The sequence below is a fragment of the Natator depressus genome, chromosome 16, assembly GCF_965152275.1.
Source record: "Natator depressus isolate rNatDep1 chromosome 16, rNatDep2.hap1, whole genome shotgun sequence".
Lineage (NCBI taxonomy): Eukaryota > Metazoa > Chordata > Testudines > Cheloniidae > Natator > Natator depressus.
The window spans coordinates 13529563-13541749 of record NC_134249.1 but is presented as its reverse complement, the minus strand read 5'-3'; positions in this window follow the sequence as shown (position 1 = coordinate 13541749).

Here is a 12187-nt window from a genome sequence, read left to right as displayed (position 1 = left end):
CGTTGTGTTTACACTGTAGCGGGATGAGTCCTGAGAACAGTGTCTCTGTATGTCCATCTGTCTGTCAGCACGGTAGGGTAGGCATCTGCTTTGTTTGGTCTGCTTATGGAGGTCCAACACCCTGCCCCCTGAATCTGTTCTACCCTCATGGTTAAATCTGAGCATGAGTGATTTGGATTTTCCCAGATGCTGCTCTCTTGTTTGGTTGTCCGTGCTGTAGCGGGGGGTCTGGGTTGGAAACTGGCACCCGGAAGCTATTTCATGTGACAGGAGGAGAATTTTCACATCCCTCCCGTTGTCAGAAATGTCCTTGGGAAGAGGGAGACGATTCTTACTTGGGGCTGGATGTGAAGAGACCAGCTGCCAAATGGGCATGTTTGCATTCATGACATGCAGGCTTGAGTGAAGAAACCTGAGTCTCGCTCGCATACTCCTGTGGCTGGCTCCCTAGTCATCCAGTGTGTTCCCTGGCCAAGCTAGAATTTGGGATCCACTGCTCCAAAACCACAGGTGTCTGTGATGTGAGCTAAAGGAGATTCTCCATCAGTGGTAGTTGTATTATTAGGGCATGTAGCTGTGGCCTCCAGCCAGCAGATGAGGGGCAGTGGCAATACCCCACTGTAGCGTGAGGAGAGATGGGTTTGCAGACAGTGCAGGCACCACAAGGAGGCCTAGTGGGGGTGACCCTGCTGCAGAAGAAGACGGGTGCTTGACAACGTTCTGTGGTAGAATCCTAGGGTCTGTCTGTCTTCACTGTATAGCTAACCTGGGTGATTAGCACCTAGGTCTGGGCACTCAGATTAGCCTAGCTTGGGTGTGACTACAAAGCCCTGTCCCCATTAGTGTGTATGTTTCTGTGTTCCCCTATGTGTGTGTGTGTGTGTGTTGTTGCAGGCCTAGCCCATGGTTCTTTGTTCTGAGATGCCCTAGGATGTTTTTTTTCCCCTCAGTCAATTGTGGGAGAACGTCTGTCCTGCAGGGGGCACTGTGGGAAGGCTGTGGAGGGCTACCAGCACTGGAGTTGTTTTTGGTCTCTCTCCTTACTGCAAAGTCAGTGGGTTCCAGCCTGAGTTAAAGCAGAGCCTTGGTTCTCACCTCCCCTGTCCTTCCCCCTCCTCCCTCCCCCCCCTCAGCTAGCCTGGGCTTAAAGCACCTGCAACAACAGGTAAGAGGGCTGTGGGTGTGCATGGTAAGAGGGCTGTGGGTGTGCATGGTAAGAGGGCTGTGGGTGTGCATGGTAAGAGCCTAAATTAACTGTGTGGACAAAGTAGTTTGTAACTTTCACATTAGTAAGTCCAGGAAAACGCCTGGGGGTGCCTAAGACTAGCTAATGTGGGGGAAAAACCCTTATTTCCTAGTGCAGTCAGGGCCCTTGAGTCAGCCTTCAGCATTTGCAGTGCATTGTTTTAAGGACAACAGCGGGTCGCTAACCAGTTCTGCAGTGCTCTCCAGGCTGGTGTAGCTGTAGTCCTAGCCAATGCAACGTGAGGGCTCTCCAGACCAAATGACTCTGATCTACAAACGGGATCAGCCGCAGAGCATGGGTGGGTGAGCGATCCCAGTCTGGTGGCTTCATTCTGTTTCACTATAATCCAAAGACCCCTCTCTTAGTGCGAGAGCTTTTGTTAAAATTATTCTCTAATTCAGGCTATCACCCTGAGAGTAAATGGTGCCTGAGATCAGTGGGGAAAAGGAGTGGTGGGAGACAGGCTCACAATCTGCACCCCCCTCCCTAGTGCCAGGGCTATCCCCATGTTTATTCCTCTGCCTGGGCGAGAAGAGCAAAAGCCGGGGGGGGGGGGGGGAGGGTGGAGACTACTATCAAGCCCCATCCCTAGCAGCGCAGTGTAACCAAAGGGAGCCCTGCTGGCTCAGAATATCATGAATATCCCTTGGATGTCATGCTGAGGAGGGCAGTGTAAGTGGAGGGATAGAAGCTGTTGCTTTGCAGAGCTTTAAAAATGGGCCACATCCTCTGTGGCACCAGGCCCCGTCTGGCTGGGGAGGAGCTGACTGTGAAGATGAATGAAACAGCTGGTGGCAAGGGGCTTGGTAGCTGCCTGCCCAGGCTCCCTCTGCATGCGATGCCCACGCCCATCAATGGGACTCTGACTTCAGCATAGCTTTGGGCAGGGCCGCAGCCAGCCTTCAGAGCACACTGTTGCCTAATAAGGGAGTACCCCATGTGACCAGTTGTTATATGCGGGCAGGCTGGGGGGTTGAACACACCCTGCTGGGAAGGAAACTCATGGTAGGTTGCCATTCAGAGCAGAAGCCTTGCTGAGCCCCTCACCATTTCTTTCAGGGGAGCAGTTCCCCACATACGCTGCCAGGTGTTTTTGTGTCCTCAGCACTGGGCTCCCTTTGTCCTCCGCTCTGCAACCCACCCCTTCCCCTGTCTCACCACACCGGAATGTTTCTCTGTAAGCGCATCTGGTTCCTCCCTCTCGCATGTCCCAACGAGTCCATCCAGCAGCCAAACGTTTGTTTTCCCTGCACTGATGAGATGTTGAAATACTGGCACTCAGGAAGGAGCTGGGGAAGGGTGGTGTGGGACAGTGGTGGGAGGTGGCAACCCACAGGACCATCTCTACCATCAGCCTGGAGGAGGAGTGGGACGGGACTTCACTTTCATGTCCTCCTCTGACCCTTGTCACACGACCCTCATCTGTTTCCACATGTCAAACCTAAGCCAAGTTCGTAAATCCTGATGTGAAATAAAATTGTGGGATCATTATGGCCACTAGTGGATTTCAAATTCTCTTGCGCTTTGACTGCAGTCCTGGAAACCTGAAATTGAAGTTCAAGTCTACGTTCGCAATCACTAACATTTACCCTATCCACCTGCAAAAGGAGGAAGGAACTCCCAGCTATCCTCTGATTATATCAGAGCTGTTGCAGACGACAGAAGGAAGGGTCTGATGGTTAGATTAGGGTTCTGGTAGTTGAGGGTCATAGCTTCTAGTCGTAGCTCTGCTGATAATTCAGTGAGCGACCTTGGGCAAGTCGCTGCCACTTGTTCTGCCTCAGTTTCTCCAGCTGGAAAACAAGCTTAGCAGTACTGTGCTGGAACATGGAAGTGTGGAATCTTTGGGGAATGTAGCTGCTAAAATCAAAGAGCTCTCTACTAAGCATGTACAAACTACTAATTTTCAAAGGTGTAGGACTTGGCCATAGTTGCGTAGACTTTTCACAAGGACAGCAAATGGCAGCTCCCTTATACCTCCTTCTCCCCAACCCCTTCCCTGCCACCCCCTGAATTTCAAGTTCCTGCTAAGTGTGGTGGCACTGCAGCTTCTCAAAGAAAGTCACCAGCATTTTTTAACATGGGCAAAACCACACGTTTCCCCCAGTCTTGATCTTGGAAAGGTCTGAACTGTTTTGGCTGAAATTTTCCAAAATAATCATAATTCATAATTGAGCCTGAAGTAAATGTCGGACTTGAAAATGTCAGACCTGCTGGTTAAACAACTCAAAATGGATTTGCCAAGGGACGTGTTGGGCAGTTCTATGAGCCCCACGTATGATAATGGCCCTTGAGAAAATCTGGTTTCTGTCAGGAATCAAACCCTCACAATCCCCATTTGTTGTTTCCCCATCACTTTCCAATCTTCCATGTGCTGTTTTGCTATTTAGGGTTTTCATCAGGCCACATGAAACTGAAATCGGGTCTCCTGTCGAGCTGTTTTCCTTTCAGCACTTGCTTTGTTACTGTAGGGTTGCCAATTTACTGTTGACACTCCTTCTTGTGCTGAATCATAGAATATCAGGGCTGGAAGGGACCTCAGGAGGTCATCTAGTCCAACCCCCTGCTCAAAGGAGCAGGACCAATCCCCAATTTTTGCCCCAGATCCGTAAGATGCCCCCCTCAAGGATTGAGCTCACAACCCTGGGTTTAGCAGGTCAATGCTCAAGCCACTGAGCTATCCCTCCTCCCCAATTACAGGGCCAAATCCTTCCCCACAGGTAATCAGAGCCATGTGGAACAGCATGTGGGGCTGGATTTGGGAATCTGTGTGGGGTGAATGGATGGGATTTTAGGGAGGGGAAGGAATGAAGCAGCTGGATCTGCCACTGACCAGCTCCACCACCTCTTCCTCTCTGGGGCGGGAGTAGTGCAGGTGCTGTGGCAGCTGCTTTAGCCCGGAGACAACCAAGGGGGGCTCAGTGGAGAAAGTCCTCATTCTAGAGTTGCCACATCCACAATGCAAAAAAAACCTGGCCAGTGGGCCCTCCGCCCCCCTCCCCCAAATGAGGGGAAACAGTCCTCGAGAGATGGAAGCCCCTCTACCATCCCCTGCCAGGAGGCCTTTCCTCTCCCACCTTGCTCCTTACCCCTCCCTGCTTGCACACCATGGATTTGTCCCTATTGCAGGTCCCTGGCCCTGCACAGTTTTGACAGGCTGATTGGAGTCCCAGTACATTGAGTGGGATCCGGAGGGGCCCGTGGCGCTGGCCGTGTTCCCACCTCCCTGTCATGTGCTGTGTGTGTGCGTGATAGTTATCCAAATGTCGTGTGCAGCTTACACAGGACATGTTGCTCCCAAGTGAACCCACCCCACCCCACCCCACCCCCAGCATGTGGCACAATTTCCTCTGGCAAATGAAAGGCAGTACCGGCCAGGCTGGTGAAAAACTGGCCAGGGGGCAACTCTGCCCCATCCCATGTTTGTCAATGAACTCCCCAGGGCCCAGCCTGGCACCTCCGTTCTATGGTGGCAGCAGGAGTTGAGGCTGGAAGAATTTTACACACCAAAGAGGAGGGAGCAAACGGGGGGGGCTGTTGTTTCCCCTTAAGCTTCCTCTTCCCTTATAGCGGCTGCTGTGCGTACCAGGGAGGCCATTGTCCCACAGCAGGATGTGTGCGGAGACCAGGCCACCTGGAGGTCTTTTCAACCGCTGCGTCTCCTTGGGCTGGTGCCATTGAGAAGCACGAGCACAGTGCAGCTCCTGCAGCTGCCAGTGGAGGGGGTGCTGGGCACAGCTAACACGGCACCAGCACCTACAAGGGCCTGCGGTACTGGTTTGTGTGTGCTCTGCTGGGATTTCACACTCAGCCCGTGGGAGCAGAACAGAGGGGCGCGGGTGTGGGGCATGGCTCAGAGCTTCAAGCTGACATGTACCAAGGGAAGGTGGATAAATGGTGGCGAGGGAGATCTAGCCGGTGTGTAAAGCGGCTGCAATAAAGTGCCCAGGGGTCAGGCCCTGAGAGTGTCAGGAGAAATGAGATCTCCAAAACTGCGGCTCTGTCTTGTGTCCCCCACAACCTCCTTTACCATGCATGGCCCTCGCAGATCAGGTTGTCGACAGCAGCTGCTCCCACCGACTCCCCTTTCCCAAGACAGATGGAGCCCCCAGCACAAGGAGGAGGCCCACGCCTCTTGTAAGGACCTTGCCACAGCAGCTGGCGTCCTGTCACAGGCAAACAGAGGCCTGTGGCCACGGGGGTACTGGAATGCCAACCTCTGGGCTGTCTGTAAAAGATCGCCCTGCAGTTAGATGGTCAGAAGGGCTTTTGTGCCAGCAGGGCCAGCAAGTGGCATTCCTAAAAGCACGGGAGTGAGGCAAGTGTGTGTCACGCTGAGTGAATGTACGTAAGCTGCCCATGCTCTTGCTTCACGCAGCCCTCCTTTTGCGTCAGCCTAAGGAAGGTGAGGGAGAGCTGGGGCTCCATCCTCGCCTCTGTTACCTCAGGGCCTAAGGTGGTGGTGCAGCTTCTCTAGTGCACCCATCACAGAAATAGCTGGGTGCTGTATGGTACAATTAAAAATCTGTGAGAGACTCAGGCTCCTCTAGAGCCAGATGTGAAGGGAGATTGATGGGGACACACCGTTTTAAGTTAATTTAGAGCTGGTGAAAGGCGCCAGGGTAATAGCCCCGAAGCCCGATGCCTTCTGTTGAACTACAGAACAGGTACAACCTGGGCAGCCAAAGGACAAGCTCAGATGCCACCCAAGAGGGTAGACATCTTGCAAGTTCTGATGCTCTTGCCAGATTCAAAATGGCAGAAATCCCCTGTGATCCCTTGGTCTCGTAACGTTTACACCACAGGGGGCTGAAATCTGGTGCTATCTGCCTGCAAGATTTCGGCACCATGGAGGCCTAGTCCTGGTTTGATTTGGAACCCCAGCTCGAACTGGATTCATTCCAAAGAGGGTCTCCTGAGGCCATCTCTAAAAATAACAGGTGAAATCATAGTTTGATTGAAGTCAATGGCAAAAACTAAGAGCTGAGGGGCAAAACTGCACCTGCTGTGGGCACTATGGAACAGAGCACCTAGAGATGCACATTTTTAATCTGTGCAGGAGGGGGTGGGAGCACTTTACCTTTCCCTTGGGGGAAGTGATGTGCTTTTCTTGTATTAACAGAGCCCAGATACCTTGGGGACTGTTGCCTCAGAGATACTGCTAGTGATCAGGTTTTGTTTTTTTAATTAATCTAATCAAAAATGAAAACAAGCTTGTGCTGGTGTGTGGCTGGAGACATGAGGTCCATCTGGAGCATGAGGAGCTCTGCTCCTGTGGAGAGCTTGGCCGGGCTTCACATGTGGCGACATATGTCTGATGGAAGCTATGAGATTGAGAATGATTGGAGCAGCTGGGAGGGTGTGGCTGTTTGGATGGGAGGTTTGGGACCTGAAGCAGAGGGTCAAGCAGCGAGCTCTTGTATTGGGGAGACTAAGAGTGTTTAACAAACGGGGAAACACCGTGGCCAATTGCGTGCCAAGAAAAAAGCAATCAGCAGACCTTGGTTCAGAAAGATGTCAGTCTAATCTAGCTATGTATGCCACCTGTATGGCTGGAACTTTCCTAGGATCTTTGCCCCCCCATAACCAGCGTCTGAGTCTCAGAGCAGCTCAGCTCCCATCTAGGGACTTAAATAAGTGATGAGATTTTCAAAAGAACTGAGAGAGTTGGGTTGACATGATTTAGGTACCAACATGGGAACAGAGCTCTTTTCAATCCCGGACTCCCACTGTGGGTGCTGAGCATTTGAAAATCTGGCCTCACCTGTCTATGTAGACTGCTGTCACTGTCGTACTCTCCTGTAATGGTCACACCACTATAGTTCAAGCTAGTGTTACTCAGCTGTTTGGAGCCATTACTATAGACTATTGTAGCACTTTTTTCCCCTATGGTAAATCTGGTGGCACAAGCCAGATCACATGCAACTTGGGCTAGTTCTGCACTTAATAAAGGTTGATGTGTTGCTACAGATGATGTAATGGGGCTTGATGCAAAATCCATTGACTTCAATGGGTTTTGGATCAGGCCCATGGTGTCTTTTTTAACGTCCTGATTCTGCAAAGCACTTAAGCACATTGAAGTCATTGGTCCTTGAGTAGGTGCCTAAGTGCTTTGCGGAATCAGGGTTTAAATGCATAGATGAAATGGTTCCAATGAAGGCAGTGGTTGGCAAGAAGCAGCCAGCGGCTAGTCGTAATGAAACCTGATGCATGTGCTTTTTTCAAAAAAGGAAATAAACTAATTTCATCCCATCTCCGTTCTGAAGGGCACTGCGTGGGACTTGCTTCTCTTTTCTGATCAATTAGTTAATGTCTGTACACCCCTGAGTAGATGAAAAGTGCTTTAAGAGTGTGACATATTATTCTCTTTTTGAATGAAACATTAGTAAAGGTGATTGCATAAGGTTAAACATCTTACTTTAAAAATGAATCCCTTTCTCAATTACTATTAACCCATTAGAGAGACAAGGTGGGTGAGGGAATATCTTTTATTGGACCAGCTTCTGTGGGTGAGAGAGATGAGCTTTCAAGCTTCTCTCACCCACAGAAGTTGGTCCAATAAAAGATATTATCTCACCCACCATGTCTTTCTAATCTTTTGGGACCAACCAAAGGTCTGTTTGCCAGAGGCTGGGAATGGGCAACAGGGACGGATCACCTGATGCATCACAACACGGTTCAGAACATAAGAACGGCCATACTGGGTCAGACCAAAGGTCCATCTAGCCCAGTGTCCTGTCTTCTGACAGTGGCCAATGCCAGGTGCCCCAGAGGGAAAGAACAGAACAGGTAATCATTGAGTGATCCATCCCTGTTGCCCATTCCCAGCCTCTGGCAAACATGCACTAGTCTGCTGCAGCCATGTTTGGTTTACAAAGAGTGCAGGGGAATATTACAATATAGATGAAGGACCCAATCCTGCGAAATGCTCAGCAATTGCAGGATCAAGTCTTTGAAATGTTAAAGGAAAATTATGAAACATTTTTACTCCTTTGAAAGGCTGTAAAACTTTTTTAAACCCCTTATAATTGGGCCTATTCCTGACATCTCTTTACATGTTAAGTCTTTACACACAATGAAATGTAGGTACTGTTTAATGCACCTTGCAGACTATCATTGCCTTTAGGTTTTTGAAAGTACAGAAGGAAGTGTGCAGGGCTACAAGGATGGGCTGTATTTTGATGCATTCCTTAGAAATGTAAATACATGCCGAACACTCCTTACTCTGAGATAAAGCCCAGGTCTCCGGGGGTCCTGCAGAGAGGTGCACTGAGGGAGGGGTATGTTCTGATTGAAATCAAAATCATTGCTCATAACCAAAGAAGGAGGCAGCCCCACTGGTCAGCAAACTCAGGAAGCCTAGGGGGAGACATTTTTTTTTTTTTAATACTGTACACTTTGCACAACCCTGGCCCATTCCAAAGGCAGATGATTTGCCTTTCCAGAATAATTTGGAGCTTGATCCTGATCCTATTGACTAACGGTGTGGGATCAAGGCCATGAAGAGTACAGGAATAATTCAACTCGGCCAGGCCTGGTTTGGCAGCATTCAGAGAGGGGGGGGTGACTCTTTCAGAAGCAGAGAGATTACCCCAACCCTTGCTGTGGCCTGCAGGTGGGATTTCAGCACGGTTCTCCCAGGACCCCCTTTCAGCTCATCCCTGGTTCTGAAGGCCTGTGAAGTGGAACCTGTGCTACTGCCATGGCCTTCTCCTTGCAGCATGATTCAGTCTTTCACTGGCATTAGTTCTGGGATGTGCAGAAGCCCAGAGAAGACCAAGCCTAGGGAGGTACAACCCCGCCCCTCACGGGCCTTTGGTCTGTGCTGGCTAGAGATCCTGTCCTTTGCATGGCACAAGCAGGTTATAGTAAAGGGCCATGCACGCTTGTCATCCTGCTCGAGAAATGATTGTTAGGAATAACCAAAAGGGACCAGGAAGTCAAGGCTGGAGGAGCAGCCTTCCCCTGCGCAGGAGCCCCTAGCCATCCAAGTGGCCTCCGGCTCAGCAATAATAAGGGGCTAAGCAGCAGAGGGTTAGCTGTGTTCTCAGCTTTGAGTATCACTTTCAGCTATTCTGAAGGTTAAATGCCTGTTTAGAGCCCCCTATTGAAGGTAGAGACGGGGGTGCGGTATTGTTTAATGCCCTCCGGCTTTGTTTAGCTGCTTTCAGCGATCCCGTGAATTAAAAAGCATTGCACTCCCCACAGCACAACACCCCAGCCGGAACAGAAGTGCCTCCTGGGGGAGGCAAGCAGCTTCCTGTGAGCTGTAATGACATTCAGTGCTCCATCGGTTCAGCTCCTGCTTTCTTTTTGCTGCAGTTTAACCCGGGCACAGAGGCCGGGCTCCATCTTACTGATCTCTGCTTGACACCCAATTACCACATGAATGGGAGAGAAAGGCTGCAAAAGGCTTTAACTCCCACTGACCCTCCCTCCCCTCTCACTGTTCCCCCTCCCTCCACCCCAAGCCCCCTCTCCTTTCTCTGATGCAGAGGGAGTTCAAAACTGAGACTGGGAAATCAAACAAAGGCCAGAGTAAGGAAACCCATTGTCACTGCTGCAGAGATGGCTCCAGTTTTCCCATCTATTGTTCGCCTTGAAGTTTGACTAGCTGTGTGGAGGGATGCAAACAGCTGTTTGTGGATTCCCCTGATGCTTTGTGGAAAAATAATTGAATCCTCACTACAAGGCTCCCTGTTAAAATGCTTCCTCGTAGCACTGGGCCTCATTGTAAATCCCTTATTTATAAACTTCATTTCCCTGTAAAATGCCATAACAAACCCAAACCGTTTCTTCTTGAATACACTGTCATCAAGGGGAGGGGGGCCTTTCCCTTCCATGCTCCAGAGGAGAGAGAAGAAACAAACAAGAAAAGAGGTCGGAGGAAAGAATTGAAACCCTTTTTATTATGTGGTTAAATTTTCCAACTGAGAACAAATTTGTGACCTTATCTTTTGTTTGGTGCTGTTGAATCTGTGGGTGGGGAACTGAGATGAGCATCAGTGAGATTGTAGCAAGGCAAGTCTGGACTGTTTCCTGTTACAAGCAGAAGCACATCAGCTTGGGGTATCCACTCCTACAATAACACTTACATGGCTATGAATGCTAATGGGACTCTTGTGGGCCAGATGCTGCTGTTGGTATCCCTGTGCAATCCCAGTTAAATCAATGGAAGATGCACCTTTGTAATAGAACAGAAGATTTTGCCTTTAGATTTTTGAGCAACCTGAGCTTTGATTAAACAATTCATGGTATGGCAAATACACATTCCTCAGCTTGAACCACAACCCAGTGGATTGCGTTCTTCTGAGTTTGTATGTAAGTTCCTCAAGCCAGGGAACCTCGTCCTATTCACATGTTCATGAGGATCATGTATGTTTACAGCACTCTATAAATAATCAGATCAATATCAATTTCATTAAGACAGATCATTTTCTCCTAAGAGAATTTTGAGACACAGACAGCTCTGATTTCAGCAGTGTGGTCTAAGATGAGGCTTTGCCATGTCCCAAAACACACAATGACCTTAAAAATGAATCTCTAGTGTCTGAAGTATTCAGTGACGTTGTACCAGGGCAGTTTCTAGGACTGTGCAGTTGGATACTTGAACAAATCTGAATAATGCTGTAGTTATGTTTTTACTGATTTATTTATTTTTGGCCATGAAGAGATATTAACCCACAAATCTGTTCTTCTTGTGAGATTCCTATAATCCAGGAATTGAAATGCCATTAGTAAACCAGATCTCCTGTTAGTTTGGCCTCATATATTACTTCTGGAAACCAAAAAGAATAGCCAATGAAAGACAAACACAACTACAAATAAACAAATATTTGGAATACAAAACACCAGACCCTGCACATATCCCTGATACTTTCTGTAGTACAGTGCAGTACGAGATAGTTTAAGGCTGCATCACATCTGCTGAGCACCGCTGGTTACTGCAAACACACCTGACTCGTCCTCTGCTCCCTACACTGGCTTTGCATAGCATATTGACTCAAGTTTAACATCTCGATCCTTACCTTTAAGGCACTCAAAGCCTGGGCCCAGGGTATCTAAAAGATCAACTAACACTTTGGTATAAATACCATGGTCGACAATTACGCTCCTCTGGCACAATGGAACTCTCTACCATAAGGATGAAGCTTGTCTGTGCAGGAGACAGAACTTTTTTGGGGGGGGAGGGCTGGTCCAGACTGTGGAATGGACTCTCCCAGGAACTAAGGACCATCATCATAAACCTCACCACCTTCTGCTCCAAGTGCAAGGCACATTTCTTTGACCTTGCCTTCTGTAACATAAACATAGAGCTGTGTGTGTGTGAGAGAGAACAAACACAACAGATGTTAGTCAAGTTCCTTAACGCATCACTACAAGGCGCTCAGATATTATGGTGATGAATGAGCTATTAAAAACCTATATAGAATAGAAGTCTGATTTGCAAAGACCTTTATTATATGCAAAATCATACCTTCTTTCGGAGCATCTGGCCACTGTTGGTGACAGGAGACTGGACTAGTCTGATCCATTCTGGCCTTTCCTATTTTCCTGTTAAAAATTACCATATAACTAGATGGATGGATGGTACGTGATGGTCAATCTGAGTTCACCGCTGGAAAATATCTGACATGGTTCTTTTCCATTGTGTTACTAAGAAGCAGAGAGTTGTTGAAGAGATATTACAAGGGCTTGTTTGGATCTCAGGTTTTGTCCTGGCCCATCTCCATTCAGAAAAATTTCTAAGCACTCTGCAAGCTATCCAGGTTTTGTACTGAACGTTGGTTTCGCTAGGAGCTTTGCTGCAGAAGGATTATGTGTGCTCAGGGTTGACAGTAGTGGCATTTGTTGGCTGACTTCTAAAATTAAATGAGAGCAGAGGATATAGCCAAAAGCAGAAGCCCTGAAAGGCGAATAAGGCCCACATACTGTAGAAGG